The sequence below is a fragment of the Megalobrama amblycephala genome, linkage group LG5 (genome assembly GCF_018812025.1).
Source record: "Megalobrama amblycephala isolate DHTTF-2021 linkage group LG5, ASM1881202v1, whole genome shotgun sequence".
Taxonomy (NCBI): Eukaryota; Metazoa; Chordata; class Actinopteri; order Cypriniformes; family Xenocyprididae; genus Megalobrama; species Megalobrama amblycephala.
In genome coordinates this window covers 38852955-38876937 of record NC_063048.1, presented here as the reverse complement: position 1 = coordinate 38876937, position 23983 = coordinate 38852955, and the positions used below count along the sequence as shown (strand labels likewise).

General features: G+C 35.9%; 2 long non-coding RNA genes across 5 annotated transcripts; one reads left to right on the top strand and one right to left on the bottom strand.

Annotated features, from left to right (window-relative positions):
- The first annotated feature begins 1317 nt into the window (after nt 1–1317).
- LOC125268245 lies at nt 1318–3739 on the top strand. 3 transcript variants are annotated; one of them, XR_007184853.1, is made up of 6 exons: nt 1318–1879; nt 2095–2213; nt 2411–2470; nt 2558–2702; nt 3042–3101; nt 3282–3739. It is a non-coding gene; the product is annotated as an uncharacterized LOC125268245 (long non-coding RNA). The 3 variants fall into 3 exon arrangements; XR_007184852.1 differs by having other exon boundaries at nt 2092–2213; nt 2591–2702; XR_007184851.1 differs by having other exon boundaries at nt 2092–2213.
- A 10148-nt stretch (nt 3740–13887) lies between these two features.
- On the bottom strand, nt 13888–23685 carry LOC125269320. Of its 2 annotated transcripts, XR_007185078.1 has the most exons (7): nt 23318–23685; nt 23149–23242; nt 22310–22614; nt 22117–22213; nt 16377–16691; nt 16150–16215; nt 13888–14091 (listed from the first exon to the last, which is right to left on the bottom strand). It is a non-coding gene; the product is annotated as an uncharacterized LOC125269320 (long non-coding RNA). The 2 variants fall into 2 exon arrangements; XR_007185077.1 differs by having other exon boundaries at nt 13890–14091; nt 23149–23685.
- Between the last annotated feature and the right edge of the window lie 298 nt (nt 23686–23983).

Here is a 23983-nt window from a genome sequence, read left to right as displayed (position 1 = left end):
ATGGATACACTCAACATGTACAAAATCCAACCACAGAAAAAGGAACATTAATAGATCATGTTTATACAAAAGATATGGAAGATATAAATCTCAATGTTGTGCAAACATACTTTAGTTTTCATCAGGCAATACTCATTTCAGTGATGTAATAAATAATTATGTACTAGTATATCTGTGTAAAGATTCCGCCTGCCATTGGGGGAGGGGATGGGTAGGGAGGCATGATAAAACACAAGGCGGCTCTCTAGGGGAAAGTACTGGAGACTGGGTTGGCTAGCACAGGGGTTGATTGGCACAGGTTTTATTTTTAAGTGTTTTACATTTGCATCAAAGTACTCAAGATCTGTTGAATTATAGTTAAACAAAATTCAGGCAAGAGGCCACACCACCTCCTGAAGTTTTGGACCAAATAACTGCATGCATCCTGACCTCAGCAGTGAGTGTCCATTCATTTGTATGTATTATGTCTGAAATTTAACCATATAATCAAAATACTATAATGATGTTATATTAAACAAGGTTCATAAAGTTACCATATTAATGATTTTATAAAATATCAATAAACATATATGTTTTCAGACTTCCTAATGTGTAGTAGCAAACACACAAACATTTTTTTTTCTTGAATATTTGATTGTTTGTTTTGTGCTTTACAACTGTGCCAATCAACCCCATAATTCAAAGCCATTGGAATCGATTTTGAATGGGCATGCTACAGGAATTGGGATATAACATCATGGTACTATGTACAAATAATATTTATTTATAAATATAGACTTTAACAATACACAAGTACAATACTTTCAAACAATATGAATGACGTTTATGTTGTTTTTTTATTTAATTTTTCCATTGACAAAATATTTTGACAATATTTTTTGGTTAGGGGACTGTAGCATGCCCTCATTACATAGTTATTTCACAATCTGCCATATAATGTTAAAAAAGTACTTATTTATTTACAAAATATTTGTTATATTCAAACTGTTTTTGTTGTTATTGTTGTTGTTTTGTTCTTAAATTGTGTCAGAGAAGAAAACAAAACAAAGACATTTCGTAACATCTGATACGCAACACAGGCTTTCTTGAGCATTCTTTTTTGCTGATCATAGAATCAACTTGACAGAGACAGACATGATGTACTTTTAACCTATTTTCATTACACTTACTATTACAATGTTTATACAATGTGTATTTCATACATTTTTCAAAAATAATTTTTGTAGGTATACTTCTAACTTCAATTTTTTTCCCTAAGTTTATTTTTGCATTTAGTTCCGGTTTTCTGTGTGAGTTGCACATGTTTGTAGTGTGTTCTGATGTGTTTTCTTGGTTTGCCATTTTGATCATTTGTGTCAGGTTTACTTTGTCATAATCTCTATGTATTAAAACTCCTTAGTTTATTCATTTCATTGTTACTAATTGTTTTACTTAGTTTAGTTTCATTTCATTTTGCTTTGGTTTCTGTTGGTATTGGCTACACCTTGGCTCCTTGTTATATTGGCTCTACTCTAGCCTGTCACTTGGGTCCCACATCCAGACTCCACCTAACTGTGTCATCCTCCTGGCTCCATAATGGACTTCCGAACCATTGGCAATGTATGCATCCTCCAATGTTCAAACAGCTTCCCTAGGGTCCTTCATCTGTCCAGCTTCTCCATTATCATCCACTCGAAATGGCATCTTCTTGGTTTGCACATCTTCCAACTGCACCTTGACCCTCAGATCCACCAGCATCACCTTGCTTCTCTAACATTTGGGCTTCATCTTGGTGTCTAGTGTTCCTGACTCCATCTTCAATTGTTGTCTCCCTGGCTATGCATTACTCTGCACCAATTAAGGCTCCACAATGGTTCTTCATCTGTCTTGCTCCATCAAGGTATCTCAATTACTATTGAATATTTCCTTTTTTTCCCCTGTTTTTTTTTGATCAAAGATTTGATGTTAACAAATTGAGTTTTTATAAATGACTATGTCTGCGCTATCCAATCCTTTAGCTACATTAAAGTCCTCCATGTATTCAGTTTTGACATCTTTATCGCTTCCACTTGTTCCAGCTCAGTTCATGTTTACATTTGCCTTTAAATCCAGCAGCATCAGACTGGTGCTCCAGATCTCTGGCTCTCTCTTGGTCTTCAGCCTTCCTGATTCCACCTTGGTCTTCCATTTTCTCAACTTCACCGTGATTTGCACTGCCTAAGTCTCCAATTTTGGTATCTATTTGTATAACTTCATCAAAATATCTCAGTCTGCCATATTTACTGAACAAACTATCTTCTGAAACACTTGATATAAATACATTTATTGTTTGTTAATACCGTTTTGCATATGTTTTTAATTTATATGTTAAACTTCCTAACATCACATAAAACCAGAGTAAACAACAACATTTTGTTGCATTGTGTTGTAGGACTATGCAGACACTACATGTCATCTGTCACCTTCTAGTTCTACCAGAAAGACTCAGGAGGTAAGATAAAGAAACAATGTAATTTATTATTAATCAGCAAGCAAAATATCACAAAATAAGGTTCTTTGGTGTAAACCCTGTCTGTAGCTGACATCCTGACTTTGCGTTTCCTGCCTGAAGATGAAGGCAGGGGCATAGCCGATCCCTAAAAAATATGGACAGCAACCATCCTAATAATGGAGGGCAGGATGGAGGGGAAGGTTGGCGTTAGCATCTGCAAACTCAGACATGTGTAAGTACTGATGTTTTATAGTCCAAGTGTTAGATAATGATTTGTTACATCTGAACTAGTAAATATAACATAACATTTGAGTAATTACGACAAAACTTGTGCAACAGCTTCCTTTTACAAAAGTGCGTTTGCTTGCATCCTCCTTTCATTTGGCTTCACTGAGGTCCTCCATCATTCCAGATTTAAGTTTGTACTTTCCACCAACTCCACCTTGGTCTGGAAATATTCCAGCTACACCTAGGTCCTCTGGTGCAGCATTAACTCTCTACTTGTTCAACCGTCTAACTACATATTGGTCTCTAGTTTGCATGACTCCACATTGGTCTTTTGTCTTTCCAGCTTCACCTGGTTTGCACCACCTACTCCACCTTGAGTCTGCATTTCTATAGCTCCATGAAGGTATCCCACTCTGCCATTCTTTCTCAAAAAAACAAAACAAACATTCATACTTACAAAGACTTGCTGTGAGGAAACTATTATTCATAAATGCTTTTTTGTCATATGCATATTATTTGTTGATATTCTTAATATTGCATACAACTACAATAACCAACAGAAATTTATTCTTTTGTGTTGTAGGACTATGAGCACACGACATATCATCTGTCAACATCTACTTTGCAACACTAGACGGTGCCTGCAGACTTTAACTGTTTGGCACCAATGTAGCCCTTTATCTCTCATACTCCACTATTGTTGTCATGTGTCCTAATTCTGCCTTGGTGTTTCTTTTTGTGTTTCTGAACTGGTCTGGACTACTTAAGGATCTTCTTTGTTTTGCATTCTCTTTGGCTCCATTAAGGCATCTCACTGTTCCATTTTGCTGTTGCGTATTTTCTACTGTGTTATCATCTGTTTGTTTGTTTGTTTCTTTGTTTGCCTATTATGCTCTATGTCTGGTTTATTTCATTGTTATTACTATATATTTATTCTCTTTTTTGATTCCTTATCAATGTATGTAATTAATAATACATTTTTTTTATATTTTCTTTATTAGTCTGTTTTCATTCATTGAAACAATTTCTAAATACAGAAGTGCTACGTATTGTTAATAAATTCTATTAATTGTCATAATTTTTGCAATAAATGAAAAGCTTTTATTTCTTTCTTTCTTTCTTTATTTATTTATTTATTTATTATGATTATTATGATTATCATGTATTGCTGATTGCCTGTTTTGCAGCCAGTACTACAGCTAGTCTGATTTTTCTTACTATCTAGTACTATCTAAGCAAGTACAATATATATTTCTGTCTGTGATAGGCAGCATTACACTGTGCATTTATCTTAGCCATCCTCCATCCCAGTATCACATTTCTAGATATGCTACAGACGTCTTTTGCTGTTAACCACTGTCACCTCCTTTCTTATGGAGCAACTAGTTTTGCATTAGCAGCTGTTTCCTTTCTGTGTTTTCCTGGTGTAGTAGAGCAGATCTATGTACTTGCAGATCTACTCTGCCAAAACCAAACCTATTTACATCTGCACAACAACTACTTAATAAAATGTTTCCACTTATTCTGAGAATTGACATGCCTTAAGTTTGTTTTTGTTTTTTACCTTTGAATATTTTTTACTCTTTTCGTAATTTAATATTCATTGGACTGAACTGTTGTTAGACTAGTACCTACAATAACAGGAGTCTTTAATAAAATTAAATATATGATATATTTACTGTTTTACCCGTTATTGATGTATGGTAATATTTAGTTGAATGCTTTTCATAGTTTATTTTAATGTTCATCTTCTACCTTAGGTGTTTGTGGTGCACATATTGTAAAGCTGCCTACTCCACTTTAATCATTGATGTATTTGACATTAAACAAAATACAAAGAAACCAAAAAGAAGTGGTTTGATATTTTCTGATTAAAAATATATATCTTTCAAGCAATTTTCAGAGTTTCTGTTTTTCTAAAAATGCACAAACATTTTTTCTATATTATCCAACTAACCTACGCTACATAATATTAAAACTTTTCTCTGACAAGTACCAGAGCTAGGTTACTAATGTTTTGTTAATAGTGGTCCAACTACCAAAGATGAATTAAACCCCTAATGAGTATAACTTGCAAATCCTATCAGCCATTTTTTAATTACAGAATAAAAACTGTTATATTAATGTTACTTACTAGAGGTAGTCACATCAAAAAAAATCTTTTAAGCTTAATGTTTTTTTGTTTTTTTTAGAATATATAAATAAGTTTCCATCCATTTAAGTGCATATAAAATTGCATATATGTAATTGATTTGAGTATAGTGTCCTCTCCATCAAATTTATCAAATGTTGATAAATCATTACATGTTTAACCTTTATAAAACATAGTAAAACATATTTTTTAATTCGCCAGACATGATTGAATATATTGCTATCCATTTAAAATGAATAGACACTTTTTTGTTTCAACATAATATATATTAGACATGAAAATGCTCTATTAAAACATAAATAGTTGTAATTCAAGAATGCTTTGAAATATAGACCAATGGTTCTTGTTCGAAAGAACACACTTGTCAAATTATTTTAGAAGTGAAATAAATGATAAAAGTTAAATAAAATAACTTATAGAAGTCTAAGTTCTGAAAATGAAAATGTAAAAATACAATTGCTTATCTTTTATAATATTCTATTGCAATCATGTTTTACTCTTAAACTGCAAGAATGAAAAAAACAAAAAACACCATTCTAAATTTTAGGTTGAAATATTTCAACAATTAGCTTTCAGTAACATTTTGTTTGGGTGCAATACCAAACTTTTTTTAGTAGATGACACTCAGGCTCCATATCTGACGATTTAAGGCTGCCTCAAGTCAACTCACCTTAACAATACAGTAAAGTTATACATTTTGATCAGTTCATTGTTAATTTCACTTCCTGCTATTATATTATTTCATGATATGTATAAAGCTGTTCTGCAGAAAAAAGTTATGTTATACTTCAGCTCTGTTCAGTTCTTATTCAGTAGACTCAGTGCATTTAGATAATACCAATAATACTAAAAAATATAAGGGGTCCTCAATCAAGCTAGTCATAGAATAAAAACAATGGACAAAAAAAATTATGAAAAGCAGATAAACCAGGCAACATAGCTGAAATCATCAAACTAATAGCAACAGTGTGCAATTAAAGACCTATTTAAGTCATTTTAAGCAAAAGAGCTGAAAATCATCACTCTGTTATATTTATAAATTCATAAAGATTTACTGGTTATCAATTTTCTACAATACATGGCGCTATTACCACATTCATGGTGGTGCTGGCTTGAAACTTGAACAGCTTCTTCAAGGCATTGTGCTGATGACCCATACTGAGTTTCGTAACAATTCGCTAATGCGTTCATAAAATACAGCATTTTTGCACAAATTTCAGAATGGCCAATAAAGGAAATTGGATATCATTTGACTCGGCATGCATTAGACCAGCTGCAACAGTGAGCAATTAAAGACCTATTACGATCATTTAAGGCAAAAGAGTTGAAAAATGATATATACAGTCAATAATAAAGATTTAATGGTTTATCACTTTGACTAATATGTGGTGCTGTGACCAAATTAATGTGGTATGGTCAGAGTGAGGTAACAATGACACTCGCTAAGGATATGACTCCCGTGAAAATAAGTCAACCAGATCAAAAGTTATAAGCATATGAAAAAAAAACAACTAGGTGGCGCTGGTTTGAAAGTGCTCAGGCTCCTTCGGGACCATGTGCTGATGACCCATACCGAGTTTCGTAACAATATGCTAATGCGTTCATAAAATACAGCATTTTTGCACAAAATTAAAAATGGCCGACAGCCAAAATGGCTGCTATGGGAAAATTGGATATTATTCGACTCGGCATGATGCCCCTAATCTAACAAGACCAAATTTATGCTTTTTGGACAAACATATCTGAAGCTATAAGCAAAAATAATGGCTATTTTGGCTTTTTTGAATCTCCAGACCAGTAGGTGGCGTTGCGACGAAACTCATCATGTAGGCTCTGGTCTTGCTTGGGATGATTTGTACGAAGTTTGGTGTAAATATGATAAATCATTGCAGAGATACAGCCATGAGTCCAAACTGAGTGCTCTGCGTTAAATTAATTTGCGTGTTTTTTGATAATGGTTGAGTTTATCAAAAAGCTTTTGATAACTTTTTGCCAGAATGGTCTGAAGATGATCTGGTTCAATTTTCATGATAGTCAGACCAACAGCCTAGGACGAGTTCGAAAAAGTAAGTTTTTCGCAAAATTCAAAATGGCGGACAAACCATAAGTCGAAACCTAGCATGTTTGGTATCGTTAGACTCAGCAGGGATTCAGAAGTCTAATTTCATGACTCTTTTGAAAATAAGTTGACCACACCCATATTGATAAGCATTTGAATATTTAATTTTACCACTAGGTGGCGCTGGTGCAAAACTTCTTAGGCTCGTTCAGGGCATCGTGCTGAAGACCCATACCGAGTTTTGTGACGATATGCTAATGCGTTCATAAAATACAGCATTTTAGCACAAAATTCAAAATGGCCGACGGCCAAAATGGCTGATATGGTAATAATGGATATCATTCAACTCGGAATGATGCCCCAAATCTGACATGACCACATTTATGATTTATGGCCAAACCATTCAGAAGTTATTAGCATAAATAGCCATTTTTCATATCTCAGGACCAGTAGGTGGCACTGCGCCGAAACACTGCATGTTGCCTCAAGTCATGCTTGTGATGACATGTACAAAGATTGGTCAGAATACGATAAATCGTTTTGGAGATATAGCCTCAAGTCTGATTTTGCGAGCTCTTCGTCGAATTCATTTGTGCCCTATTCGAGAACGGATGGATCTATCGAAAAGCTTTTGATAACTTTTTGCAGTCATGGTCTGAAGATGATCTGGTCCAATTTTTGTGAAAATCGGAGTAACGGCCTAGGAGGAGTTCGAAAAAGTAGGTTTTTCGGAAAATTCAAAATGGCGGGAAAATTTTCATGACGGAAAATGACGTCATATAGTGCAATCGATTCGTCTTGAGCCAAGGAATCAGAGGAAAAAAGAATTTTGTTTCTAGCCCATACGGTTCAAAAGTTATTAGCATAAACAGAAGTGCAACTTTGGACAGCTGGTGGCGCTAGAGGGATTGAGTTAGAGACTCCAAATTGGCTATGGACACAGTTCAGACTGTCCTCTAACTGTGTGCCAAATTTCACAACTTTTTACCATACGGTTCTATGGGCTGCCATAGACTCCAAGAGCGGAAGAATAATAATAAATATAGCTGCAAGCAGCAATTACGGGGCCAAGCAAAAAAGGCACAGCAAGCCAGCCAAGATGGCTGGGAGCATCAGACCAGCTGCAACAGTAAGCAATTAAAGACCTATTAGGATCATTTTAGGCAAAAGAGCTGAAAAATGATATATACAGTCAATAATAAAGATTTAATGGTTTATCACTTTTGATCAATAGGTGGTGCTGTGACCAAATTAATGTGGTATGGTCAGAGTGAGGTAGCAATGACACTCGCTAAGGATATGACTCCCGTGAAAATAAGTCAACCAGATCAAAAGTTATAAACATATGAAAAAAACACTAGGTGGCGCTGGTTTGAAACTTCTCAGGCTCCTTCGGGACCTTGTGCTGATGACTCATACCGAGTTTCGTAACAATACGCTAATGCGTTCATAAAATACAGCATTTTTGCACAAAATTCAAAATGGCCGACAACCAAAATGGCTGATATGGGAAAATTGGATATCATTCGACTCGGCATGATGCCCCTAATCTAACAAGACCAAATTTATGATTTTTGGACAAACATATCTGAAGCTATAAGCAAAAATAATGGCTATTTTGGCTTTTTTGAATCTCCAGACCAGTAGGTGGTGTTGCGACGAAACTCAGCATGTAGGCTCTGGTCTTGCTTGGGATGATTTGTACGAAGTTTGGTCTAAATATGATAAATCATTGCAGAGATACAGCCATGAGTCCAAACTGGGTGCTCTGCGTTAAATTAATTTGCGTGTTTTTTGAGAATGGTTGAGTTTATCAAAAAGCTTTTGATAACTTTTTGCCAGAATGGTCTGAAGATGATCTGGTTCAATTTTCATGATAATCAGACCATGACAGCGTCTAGGACGAGTTCGAAAAAGTAGGTTTTTCGCAAAATTCAACATGGCGGACAAACCATAAGTCGAAACCTAGCATGTTTGGTATCGTTGGACTCAGCAGGGATTCAGGAGTCTAAGGTCATGACTCTTTTGAAAATAAGTTGACCACACTCATAGTGATAAGCATTTGAATATTTGATTTTACCACTAGGTGGCGCTGGTGCGAAACTTCTCAGGCTCGTTCAGGGCATCGTGCTGATGACCCATACCGAGTTTTGTGACGATATGCTAATGCGTTCATAAAATACAGCATTTTAGCACAAAATTCAAAATGGCCGACGGCCAAAATGGCTGATATGGTAATAATGGTTATCATTCGACTCGGCATGATGCCCCTGAATCTGACGTGACCACATTTATGATTTCTGGACAAACCATTCAGAAGTTATTAGCCAAAATAGCCATTTTTCGTATCTCCGGACCAGTAGGTGGCACTGCACTGAAACACTGCATGTTGGCTTAAGTCATGCTTGTGATGACATGTATGAAGTTTGGTCAAAATACGATAAATCATTTTGGAGATATAGCCTTAAGTGTGATTTTGCGAGCTTTCGGTCGAATTCATTTGTGCCCTATTCGAGAACGGATGGATCTATCGAAAAGCTTTTGATAACTTTTTGCAGTCATGGTCTGAAGATGATCTGGTTCAATTTTTGTGAAAATCGGAGTAACGCCCTAGGAGGAGTTCGAAAAAGTAGGTTTTTCGGAAAAATCAAAATGGCGGGAAAATTTTCATGACGGAAAATGACGTCATATAGTGCAATTCGATTCGGCTTGACCCAAGGAATCAGAGGAAAAAAGAATTTTGTTTCTAGCCCATACGGTTCAAAAGTTATTAAGCATAAACAGAAGTGCAACTTTGGACAGCTGGTGGCGCTAGAGGGATTGAGTTAGAGACTCCAAATTGGCTATGGACACAGTTCAGACTGTCCTCTAACTGTGTGCCAAATTTCACAACTTTTTACCAATACGGTTCTATGGGCTGCCATAGACTCCAAGAGCGGAAGAATAATAATAATAATAAATATAGCTGCAAGCAGCAATTACGGGGCCAAGCACAAAAACGGCAGAAGAAGCCAGCCAACATGGCTGGGAGCATCAGACCAACAGCAGCAGTGAGCAATTAGAAGACCTATTAAAAGTTATTAGCATTTTTGTCAATTTTGTTATAACTTTTGACCACAAGGTGGCGCTGGTCCGAAACTTCTCAGGCTCCTTCAGGGCATTGTCCTGATGACCCATACCAAATTTATGAATTTTGGTCAAACCCATCAGAAGTTATAAGCAAAAATAGCCATTATTCATATCTCCACTCCAGTAGGTGGCGCTGCGCCGAAACACTGTATGATGCCTCAGGTCATGCTGGTGATGACACGTACCAAGTTTGGTCTGAATATGATAAAGCATTGCAGAGATACAGCTTCAAGAGTCATTTTTGCATCATATCTCAAATTTTTGCTCTGGTATACGAAAACGGTTTGACTTATCAACTTGAAATCCATAACTTTTTGTCGGCATGGTCTGAAGATGATACGGTTCAATTTTGGTGAAAATCGGAGCAACGGTCTAGGAGGAGTTCGAAAAAGTAGGTTTTTAAAGTAAAACAATATGGCGGACAGGAATTTCAGCTGACTATGGCAAATTTGATATCTTTGTTCTCAGCATGACCCAAGGAATCTACTGAGACCAGTTTCATTACAAACTAGGAGGAGTTCGAAAAAGTAGGTTTTTAAAGAAAAACAATACAGCGGACAGGAAGTTCAGCTGACTATGGAAAGTTTGATATCTATGTTCTCAGCATGACCCAAGGAATCTACTGAAAACAGTTTCATTACAATCGGTTAATATACTCAAAAGTTATTAGCATTTCTGTAAATTTTGTTATAACTTTTGACCACAAGGTGGCGCAGTGCTGAAACTTCTCAGGCTCCTTCAGGGTATTGTGCTGGGGACCATACCGAGTTTCGTAACGATACGCTAATGCGTTCGTAAAATACAGCATTTTAGCACGAAATTCAAAATAGCCGACGGCCAAAATGTCCGATATGGGAAAATTGGATATCATTTGACTCGGCATGATACCCCGAATCCAACAAGACCAAATTTATGATTTTTGGACAAACCCATCAGAAGTTATAAGCAAAAATATCCATTTTTCATATCTCCGCACCAGTAGGTGGCGCTGAGCCGAAACACTGCATGGTGCCTCAGGTCATGCTTGTGAAGACATGTATCAAGTTTGGTCTGAATATGATAAAGTGTTGCAGAGATACAGCCTTACTTCTATTTTCACAAGCGCTACGTACAATTCGTTCGTGTGTTTTCGAAAACGGTTTGAGCAATCGACTTGAATTCCATAACTTTTTTTCAGCATGGTCTGAAGATGATCTGGTTCAATTTTCATGAAAATCGGACTAACGGCCTAGGAGGAGTTCGAAAAAGTAGGTTTTTCAGAAAATTCAAAATGGCGGAAAAATTTTCATGACGGAAAATGACGTCATATGATGCAATCGATTCGTCTTGACCCAAGGAATCATAGGAAAAAAGAATTTTGTTTCTAGCCCTTATGGTTCAAAAGTTATTAGCATAAACATAAGTGCAACTTTGGACAGCTGGTGGCGCTAGAGGGATTGAGTTAGAGACTCCAAATTTGCTATGGACAAAGGTCATTCTGTCCTCTAACTGTGTGCCAAATTTCACAACTTCCCGCAAGCGGTTCTATGGGCTGCCATAGACTTCAAGAGCGGAAGAAGAAGAAGAATAATAATAAGCGTACGGAACGCCAACAATAACAATAGGTGCCTAAGCACCTTCGGTGCTTGGCCCCTAAATATAGCTGCAAGCAGCAATTACGGGGCCAAGCACAAAAACGGCACAAGAAGCCAGCCAACACAGCTGGGAGCATCAGACCAACTGCAACAGTGAGCAATTAAAGACCTATTGAGATCATTCTAGACAAACGAGCTGAAAAATGATCAAAAATGAGGATTTACTGGTTTATCACTTTCGACCAATAGGTGGCGCTGTGTCCAAATTGTTGCGGTATGTTCAGAGTGAGGTGACAATGACACTTGCAAAGTTTGGTGTCAATATGTCAAAGCATTGCAGAGATACAGGTCAAGAGTCGTTTTTGCATCATGCCTCAAATTCTTTGCTCCGCTATACGAAAACGGTTTGACTTATCGACTTGAAATCCATAACTTTTTGTCAGCATCGTCTGAAGATGGTCTGGTTCAATTTTGGTGAAAATCGGAGCAACGGTCTAGGAGGAGTTCGAAAAAGTAGGTTTTTAAAGAAAAACAATATGGCGGACAGGAAGTTCAGCTGACTATGGAAAATGTGATATCTATGTTCTCAGCATGACCAAGGAATCTACTGAGACAAGTTCCATTACAATCGGTCAATATAGTCAAAAGTTATTAGCATTTTTGTCAATTTCATTATAACTTTTGACAACAAGGTGGCGCTGGTCCGAAACTTCTCAGGCTCCTTCAGGGCATTGTCCTGATGACCCATACCAAATTTGTTAATTTTGGTCAAACCCATCAGAAGTTATAAGCCAAAAATAACCATTTTTCATATCTCCACTCCAGTAGGTGGCGCTGCGCCGAAACACTGTATAATGCCTCAGGTCATGCTTGTGATGACACGTACCAAGTTTGGTCTGAATATGTTAAAGCATTGCAGAGATACAGCTTCAAGAGTCATTTTGCATCATATCTCAAATTGTTTGCTCTGGTATACGAAAACTGTTTGACTTATCGACTTCAAATCCATAACTTTCTGTCGGCATGGTCTGAAGATCATACGGTTCAATTTTGGTGAAAATCGGAGCAACGGTCTAGGAGGAGTTTGAAAAAGTACGTTTTTAAAGAAAAACAATACAGCGGACAGGAAGTTCAGCTGACTATAGCAGATTTGATATCTATGTTCTCAGCATGACCCAAGGAATCTACAGAGACCAGTTTCATTACAATCGGTTAATATAGTCAAAAGTTATTAGCATTTTTGTAAATTTTGTTCTAACTTTTGACCACAAGGTGGCGATGGTCCGAAACTTCTCAGGCTCCTTCAGGGCATTGTGCTGATGACCCCTACCAAGTTTCATAACGATACGCTACTGCGTTCATAAAATACAGCATTTTAGCACAAAATTCAAAATGGCTGACAGCCAAAATGTCCGATATGGGAAAATTGGATATCATTTGATTCGGCATGATGCCCCAAATCGAACAAGACCAAATTCATGATTTTTGGCCAAAGCCATCAGAAGTTAAAAGGAAAAATATCAATTTTTCATATCTCCGCACCACTAGGTGGCGCTGCGCCGAAACGCTGCATGTTGCCTCAGGTCATGCTTGTGATGACAGGTACCAAGTTTGGTCTGAATACGATAAAGCGTTGCGGAGAAACAGCCTTATGTCTATTTTCGCAAGAACTACTTACAATTTGTTCACGTGTTTTTCGAAAACGGTTTGAGGAATCAACTTGAATTCCATAACTTTTTGTCGGCATGGTCTGAAGATGATCTGGTTCAATTTTCGTGAAAATCGGAGTAACGGCCTAGGAGGAGTTCGAAAAAGTACGTTTTTCAGAAAATTCAAAATGGCGGAAAAAATTTCATGACGGAAAATGACGTCATAGGGTGCCATCGATTCGACTTGACCTAAAGAATCAGAGGAAAAAGGAATTTTGTTTCTAGCCCTTATGGTTCAAAAGTTATTAACATAAACATAAGTGCAACTTTGGACAGCTGGTGGCGCTAGAGGGATTGAGTTAGAGACTCCAAATTTGCTATGGACAAAGGTCAGACTGTCCTCTAACAGTGTGCCAAATTTCACAACTTTCCCGCAAGCGGTTCTATGGGCTGCCATAGACTTCAAGAGCGGAAGAAGAAACGGAAGAAGAATAATAATAAGCGTACGGAATGCCAACAATAACAATAGGTGCCTAAGCACCTTCGGTGCTTGGCCCCTAATAAGCGTACGGAACGCCAACAATAACAATAGGTGCCTAAGCACCTTCGGTGCTTGGCCCCTAATAATAATAATGTTCAAATAGGTTAACAATATGTTGCATTTCTTAAACCAACATAATTTTGTTCTTGAAAATATTAGTAAATAATTACTACAAACTGTTTCTAAAGGACATTTTATTAAGATTTACAACAAAACTCCATTCACTTCTGCAGGTAAATTTTTGCCAGATTGTGTCCTTCACGATGGCTGTCTGTCAGCCCCAAAGTACCTAAAAAAATTAAAACATATCTTTCCCATTTCAACATATCTTTATGAATTACTTAAAGGGGCTCTATGTAATAATGACACCCAGTGTTCAAAATAGGTACTGCAGTCCAAATTCAAAATATTGTTTGGCCCGCCCCCTCGTTCAAAGACGCGGGTTGCCAGCTTTTACAGCATATGGTTGCCAGCAACAATAGGGAGCGCAATTGACAATGAAAGCTGAGGAAACAAACACTGTAAGCTGATGAGTTTTGATGCTGTTGTTCATAGAGATATTTAGATGGATTCAGAGGCTTTTTAGTAGAGATGGACCGATTGCAATTTTCTTGGCCGATTCCGATTTCCGATTTTTGTTAGTGTGATCGGCCGATACCAATTTTTGCCGATTATGATTTTCTTTCTAAGAACTATAAATAACAACATATACAAACAAAAATCTACTTTTCTTCAATGCAGAGTTTTATTTTCATAAAAAAAACAAGTAAAAGTCAGTAAAAAAAAATATAAACAGCTCAAATAAATGCAATAGAATAAAGAGAGCTATGAAACTACGTTTTTTGGGTTAACTGGGTTTTTATTCAGGTAAGAAATACTACAGAAATGAAAGTAATCAAATGTAAAATAACGCATTGTGTTATTTTGCATTGGTTACCTTAATTTCTGTAGTCTTTATTGCAAATAATTCTTACCATTAAAGTTATACAACGTATTCAGTCAAGAGCAGAAAGTGATTTTCTTTGTCTTTTGTTCTTTGATTAACATGACTGACAGCAGCAGGAATATTGGACTGCTGTCCCTTTAAGAGTTTATGAACGGTGTTCAACAGACCCAATACTGCTACACACAACATGGGTTCACTTTCTTAACTATTTAACGATTAAAAACTGACAGTGTTTATCTGTGTACTCGCCAAGATTGCCTGTGCCTCTGGTTTTGACATACTTTTGTATGTATTTGACAGTTTAAGCGCAGGAAGGCGCATATTTTGGTAATTGTGTCTCTGTTTGAGACTGAGCGTGGCTTGTACGCTTCACTAATATAGATCAGTAGTGCGCGCGCTTGTGTGACTGCGAAACCTGCGGGAATGACTAAAATTATGCGCTATACAAACACTATTTAACCGGAGCGAATGAGACGAGAAAGAGAGAGAGAGAGAGAGAGAGAGAGAGAGAGGAGGCGCCCGCGCGGGTGTGTGTCACTTCACCGTGACAGAGAAGAGAGCGAGAACGCGCAGCTGACGTTATTGCCTGATTCTCTGACCCAGTTTGTTTGCTCGTCTCCGTGGCTGCAATACGCGGTGTTTTCCGCCAACTGGCAACCTGTGATGTCGAAATACTATCCGCTTGTTAAGTCGTGACGTAAGGAACGCCGTTTCCGGGTCCAAGCCTCGACTCGTTTCACTTGAGAATGCCATTGACGGCCGTTTATGATCTATTTATTCATTTTAAACATCAATCATTTTAAAAAGTTAAACATTTTAAATACTTACAGTCTACACAACAGTCTCCGTGCTTGCAGCGTCACAGATATTAATATTTTAACGATTTATAAAAGATGAATCATTGTCTGGCCATCTGGAATTTTGGTATGGAGATAAAGGTTATAATTATATATTTTTTTGTAGTATTACACCACATCGTGTATGTATATTAGCATCATTTGTTGTTTTCTTGTGGTATGAGATAGAGCGTTTGGACCCGGAAGTGCTGCCGCGTGACGTCAGACTTAACAACCGGATTGGATCAACTGCAGCACGAGGTTTCGCACAGACCAAAACAAAAACAGACATTCCGACACGGAACGCACATTTTCAAAATAGAATATCTGGCTGTAGCAATGTTTTTCTGAGAAACAAGTAGGTGAACTTAGCATGTTTCCTCAATATCTGCAAACATATTGGGGTATTTTTATTATTTATTCAAGTAAAAATCTTACATAGAGTCCCTTTAAATATTATTATTTAAGTTCAAAAGAAATAATCAGATAAACACTTTTAAGTAGCAAATGTACAGTATCCGTATTCATATAGAACACAATATTGCATAACGACGGATTAAAGTACCTTTGTTGTAAATGAAGACTTTTTGTTGCATCATCAGTGTCCATATTTAAGTAGGCCGTCTGGATTCTGAATGAAAACAAATCTAAAAGTTAGCTGTTATTCTAAAGCAGTATACACCCACAATTAATGTAATTGTCATGTCATTCTAAGAAAGATCTAACGGATTTTAGTGTATACGTAAAGGAAAAACGAAAGATGTAAACTGAAAAAGACATTTAAAAACTTACATTCCAGTATTTATTGTTGAGGGCAGAGTTCCGTTGACCAGGAGACAGTTCTGTTGTTTGGGCCACAAACTGTCCCAGCGGGTAAAACATCCTCCATCACAACTCTGTATCTGCCGCTACTCTGTTTGTGAACGAGTCCGTACTCGCTTTTTCCGTCAAAAAGGCAATCAGACCAGGGACATTTTGCGCCAATTTCTTCAACTACCATTCGCGCTGTTCGTCAATTTCAAATGTTCCTACGTCACGAGAAAAGCACGCTGTGATTGGTGGATTTACCCGTCGATCTACCATGGCCCAATCAGCGCCTCTCGTCTCCTGTAAAAACCCAGTAGATTGTCATATTTTAAAATAAGCACTTTTTAACGAGGCTGAGTTGAAAATGTTCTCTAACCTTGTAATCAAATATAAACTGTAGCTACATTTGTTTGTTGCAAATTTACAGAAAATGCCATTGAGATTTTAATATTGTTAATAAAGATATTAAAGGGATAATTCACCCAAAAATAAAAATGTCATTATTTACACACCCTCAAGTTGTTCCAAACCTGTATAAATGTATTTGTTCTGTTCAACACAAAAGAAGATATTCTGAAGAATGTGGGAAACTGAACAGTTCTGGGGCACCATTGACTTCCATAGTATTAGACCCAAAGCAATCTGGTTACAAACATTCCTCAAAATATCTTCTTTGTTCAACAGAAACTTGAGGGTAGGTAAATGATGACAGAATTTAATTTTTTTTGGGTGAACTATCCCTTTAATATTGCTTGCCAACTGAAAACAAAGTTTCCCCATTTAGGCTACAGTTAATACAATCTTTTTAAAACAAATGACATTAATTATACATAAATTTCCCTTAGTAAAAAGTAAATTGAGTAAGACAGTGTAAAAGGTGCGAGTGTGGATTAGTAATCTGGCCCCCAGGTATCAAGGAGAAAAAATGTTGGCCCTCGTCAATATCAAAGTTGCCCATCCCTGCCCTATGGTAAACACGTTCACGCAACAGTTCAGCCAAATACGAGACTTTCCCTTCCCCCAGAATTCATCTCACTTTTGCAGTCAAGCCAGTGTTCAGCTAAAATAATGCATTTCATCTTTTGTTTCTTATTATATTTTGTATCTTATTATATGTTGTTTCTTTTTAGTTCAGCCCAATGCAGTTTCACACAATGGTGTTAAAACATGATGCCAGCCAGACCCAGAACCAAAACAGAAGTGCCAGATGTAATGATGATCTGGCCCAAACTTCATCACAATCTGAAATAATATCCACATTTTACAAATGTTGTTTTGATAATGTTACTCCTTTATTATGGAACATTGTGGCAATATTGTATATTCTCCATTCTTACATAAACCAAGCTAACCATGTCTTGAACATTGGGGGGAAGTTTCTTTCTTTCTTTTTTTTTTCTTTTAATAAAGCGTAAAGAAACAAAACAGTGAAGGAAATTGTTGCTAATACAATGCTATATCAGTTATGTACAATAATAATTGAAGACTTCAGATGCAAAAGCCTTTAAGTGCCATTTGAAATTTTCTTATAAAACAAGCATGTTTATCAAGCTTATTACACTTTAATGGCGATGAAAAGGACCTATTAATTGCCATTAAAGTGAAATTTACTGAACCTAAACATACAAGCTTGACAAAAATGCTAATTTAAGAAGAAAATTTCAGATGCCACATGCACAGGCTTTTGCATCTGAACTCTTCAATTGTAGAAAAAAAGAAAACATTAAATTGTGCAGAAATTAATTTCAATAGTACATTGAGAACTCAAGTTTAATAATACAATATAATGTTAGTTCTGAGATTGTTCAATTTAAGGAATGAATAATAGTGAATATTTATAAAAAATTAGTGAATATTTACAACTTTGAATAATCTGTTGCCTCAATAACATCCTCAAAACATCCTCAAAATGTTGCAGGTGAAATGTTCTAGTTTTGTTAATATGTCACATTAGAAGAACATTTTATACAGAACATTTCATCACCTCAAACATTAATGATGTTCTTATAGTGTTCTCCTAATGTTACTGAGAGAATGTTCTTCCTTTGTTTTATTGAAACATTGTGCGAATGTTATATTTACAACATTATATAATATGTTACCTCAACAAAATCCTCAAAATGTTGCAGGTGAAATGTTCTAGATTTGTTAATACGTCACATTAGAAGAACATTTTACACAGAACATTTCATCACCTCAAACCTCAGTGATGTTCTTATAGCGTTCTCCTAATGTTGCTGAGAGAATGTTCTTCCTTTGTTTTATTGAAACATTGTGCGAATGTTTTATTGACAACATTATATAATATGTTACCTCAACAACATCCTCAAAATGTTTAGGTAAAATGTTCTATCATGGTTAATACGTCACATTAGAAGAACATTTTACACAGAACATTTCTTCAACTCAAACCTCAATCATGTTCTTATAGCGTTTTCCTAATGTTTCTGAGAGAATGTTCTTCCTTTATTTTATTGAAACATTGTGCGAATGTTATATTTACAACATTATATAATATGTTACCTCAATAACATCCTCAAAATGTTGCAGGTTAAATGTTCTAGATTTGTTAATACGTCACATTAGAAGAACATTTTACACAGAACATTTCATCACCTCAAACCTCAATCATGTTCTTTAGCGTTTTCCTAATGTTGCTGAGAGAATGTTCTTCATTTGTTTTATTGAAACATTGTGCGAATGTTATATTTACAACATTACATAATGTTACCTCAACAACATCCTCAAAATATCCTCAAAATGTTTAGGTAAAATGTTCTATCATGGTTAATGCGTCACATTAGAAGAACATTTTACACAGAACATTTCATCAACTCAAACCTCAATCATGTTCTTTAGCGTTTTCCTAATGTTGCTGAGAAAATGTTCTTCCTTTGTTTTATTGAAACATTGTGCGAATGTTATATTTACAACATTACATAATGTTACCTCAACAACATCCTCAAAACGTTCAGGTAAAATGTTCTATCGTGGTTAATACGTCACATTAGAAGAACATTTTACACAGAACATTTCATCACCTCAAACCTCAATCATGTTCTTATAGCGTTTTCCTAATGTTGCTGAGAGAATGTTCTTCCTTTGTTTTATTGAAACATTGTGCGAATGTTATATTTACAACATTATATAATATGTTACCTCAATAACATCCTCAAAATGTTGCAGGTGAAATGTTCTAGATTTGTTAATACGTCACATTAGAAGAACATTTTACACAGAACATTTCATCACCTCAAACCTCAATCATGTTCTTATAGCGTTTTCCTAATGTTACTGAGAGAATGTTCTTCCTTTGTTTTATTGAAACATTGTGCGAATGTTATATTGACAACATTATATAATGTTACCTCAATAACATCCTCAAAACATCCTCAAAATGTTGCAGGTGAAATGTTCTAGATTTGTTAATACGTCACATTAGAAGAACATTTTACACAGAACATTTCATCACCTCAAACCTCAATCATGTTCTTATAGCGTTTTCCTAATGTTGCTGAGAGAATGTTCTTCATTTGTTTTATTGAAACATTGTGCGAATGTTATATTTACAACATTATATAATATGTTACCTCAATAACATCCTCAAAATGTTGCAGGTGAAATGTTCTAGATTTGTTAATACGTCACATTAGAAGAACATTTTTTACAGAACGTTTCATCACCTCAAACATTAATGATGTTCTTATAGTGTTTTCCTAATGTTGCTGAGAGAATGTTCTTCATGTGTTTTATTGAAACATTGTGCGAATGTTATATTGACAACATTATATAATATGTTACCTCAATAACATCCTCAAAATGTTTAGGTAAAATGTTCTATCGTGGTTAATACGTCACATTAGAAGAACATTTTACACAAAACATTTCATCACCTCAAACCTCAATCATGTTCTTATAGCGTTTTCCTAATGTTGCTGAGAGAATGTTCTTCATTTGTTTTATTGAAACATTGTGCGAATGTTATATTTACAACATTATATAATATGTTACCTCAAAACATCCTCAAAATGTTGCAGGTGAAATGTTCTAGATTTGTTAATACATCACATTAGAAGAACATTTTATACAAAACATTTCATCACCTCAAACCTCAATCATGTTCTTATAGCGTTCTCCTAATGTTGCTGAGAGAATGTTCTTCCTTTGTTTTATTGAAACATTGTGCGAATGTTATATTTACAACATTATATAATATGTTACCTCAATAACATCCTCAAAATGTTGCAGGTGAAATGTTCTAGATTTGTTAATACGTCACATTAGAAGAACATTTTACACAGAACATTTCATCACCTCAAACATTAATGATGTTCTTATAGCGTTTTCCTAATGTTGCTGAGAGAATGTTCTTCTTTTGTTTTATTGAAACATTGTGCGAATGTTATATTTACAACATTATATAATATGTTACCTCAAAACATCCTCAAAATGTTGCAGGTGAAATGTTCTAGATTTGTTAATACGTCACATTAGAAGAACATTTTACACAGAACATTTCATCACCTCAAACCTCAATCATGTTCTTATAGCGTTCTCCTAATGTTGCTGAGAGAATGTTCTTCTTTTGTTTTATTGAAACATTGTGCGAATGTTATATTTACAACATTATATAATATGTTACCTCAATAACATCCTCAAAACATCCTCAAAATGTTGCAGGTGAAATGTTCTAGATTTGTTAATACGTCACATTAGAAGAACATTTTATACAGAACATTTCATCACCTCAAACCTCAGTGATGTTCTTATAGCGTTTTCCTAATGTTGCTGAGAGAATGTTCTTCATTTGTTTTATTGAAACATTGTGCGAATGTTTTATTGACAACATTATATAATGTTACCTCAACAACATCCTCAAAATGTTGCAGGGAAAATGTTCTAGATTTGTTTGCACTTAACATTATAGGAACATTTTCTGAATTTAAAAACATTCTTAAAACATTTTTTGAACATTACATTCAAATGTTTTCTTTAAAACATTAAAAAACCTTTACAGAATGTTAGCCAAAGTTCTGAGAACGTTCCCTGCTAGCTGGGAAATCTGATTGGTCACAGACCAAGTTGAAGAGACATTTGAATTCCGATAAGTTTAACCACTCTACATATTTTTTCGCATTACTTGTGCTGCTGGTGTGTTGTTTAATATAGATTTGTGTGTACGATTGTAAAATGATTCTGCCAGTGTAAACTTAATAAACATTTACACATATTTGGAAATTGTATAGGCTACACTGCATATACTAAATGGGCTTGTAATGCATTCATACTGAAATAAATAGCACACGTAATATAATGAATTCCAAGGATGAAGAAGTAAACTTAAAAAATATACTCAAATTTAACATTAGATACACTACAACTTCAGGATATTAAATAATGTATTTTTTTAAATATACTTTCAGTGCATTGTTACAATGATCATTTTCAGCACACTTAAAATATACCTCAAATATATTTTTATAAAGTGCAAATAAATACACTTTTAAAAAATAAACTGAACTTACACTTCAAGTATATTTTTCTAAAATATATTTTTTTAGAAAATATACTAAAGTACAATTATTTTAAAGTGTGTTAAAAGTTGCATTGTGAAAATATGATACTAATATACTTTTTATATATTTAATGATAGTACATTTTTTGTTAGTATATTTGCAGTGTACTATAGAAAAAGGGAATATATTTAAAATACAATAAAGTATACTTTTTTTTCACTAGGGTAGTCCTGCATCAGAGAGTCGTCCAACAGCAGTGCTCAGCAAACTATGGTTTGTGTACATTTGTGAGATACCTTCCACCACCTGAACAACAAGAATTTAAAGTATACAATTTAGATTTGGAAAATAATATAAACACAGTTTAAATTCATGGGCAAAAACGAAATATCTATTACCAACCTCTTCACAAATATTTTTTAGCATATTACCAAGGTCGGCTCCCTGGTGAACCACACTTCGGTGCTCGAGTTTGCACAGAGGGATGCTCCGGCATTTTATGGACACTTTGACATATTTTTTTGAAGCTGTCCACGGGACAAAGTGGGTCGCCGGGGCTCGCAAACATAAATCCTCGTAAATTTTCCCTATCCGATGCAGTGGGATCCTTGTGGTTTTTTGTCTCTGGGTTATGCGCCAGGGTCAGGTACTCTTTCCCATTCTCGTCTTGCCGGAGAACGAAAGACTCTTTTGATAGGTTACGGTTTCTGTAAAATGACCGCAAATAAGCAATTACTGCAGATGAACACTTCTTTATTAACCACTAGCAACGCATCCCCCAGCCAACAACATGACCCCGAACGTTCTCCCTCAAGACACACCCCCAGGTGCTTCCCTTCACCCAGATTTAAAGCAACAGTGTTGAATCAATTTAGTTGATTCAGAATTCAGAATTTAGTTGTCTTTTTCGTATTGACCTCATCTTTGTCGTCTTCTGTTGAGTTGTACTACACTATTGTTGCAGCTAGCGTTGCATTCGGAGGGGAAAAAGTGGACGATAGAGATTAATCATCTTTAGCCGTTCTTGGCATTTTTATTTTTCTAGCTGCCGACACATCATTCTCACGGTCAGATAGCCTTCAGTAAGTGACAACCGTAAATCAACTGGGACAAACATAATAACGCGAACGCGTCTTCTGTAGCTTATACTTTGGTGCCCCCTTGTGGCATACACATATGCATAATACAGAACAGTACAGCATTACATCAATATACAACTGAGGACATAATGAACATTTTACCATCTTCGATCTTATCTAGCTCTTCCGGTGTTAATTCTTTGTGCCGCTTTTTGTCATTCAACGTCTTCTCCAAGTCATCTATTTCGTCTTGTGCCTGGGCCCATTTCTCAAAATTACTATATTCACCATACAAATTAAACGATATGCAAAAATCATCCATTTAGCCTACCTAAATAAACGTTTTCATATGTGTCTCTCACTCTGTTTGCAAGTGTAACTGTGTTACTATGGTTACCAATGTTTATAGTAGCGGATTAATTTCGAACTGTAATCAAACTGACTGGAACTACCTGTGCATTAAACGGTTTTACTGCACACCTTCCAGCAGTTAACCTCAAACCGTATATATATATATCAGTGGCGATTTCTTTAAGACTGCAAGGGAAGCTCGGCTTCCCTTATAATGTCACAAAATTAATGGTCAAATATGTACTATTGTATTAACATTTTATTGACTAAAAATGCGTTAGAAAACGTTCATCTCAAAGACGAGTTCGTTCAGAATCAGTTACATATAGTAGGTCGGCTGACTCGATTCCTTCTCATACATACATTCCCGCAGCGTCACAGTGCATTTCCCTATTGAAGCCCAGCGTCCATTGACTTCAATGGGGCTGCTTTGAACGGTTTTTTTCAGCGCTTCGAAACTAGACGGTCATTGGATAAACGCTGCGATTATGTCCCGCCCACGGACGCTCAGCGTCTCTGGGGGTGAATGGGGAGTGGGCTGGCCCGGACTCCGAGCTTCTGCGTGATGATTGGAGGGTCTGTCGAAAGACTGCATCTCCTTTTGACTGACAGCGATTCTGTACTATAAGGAATCACTGAAGCTATT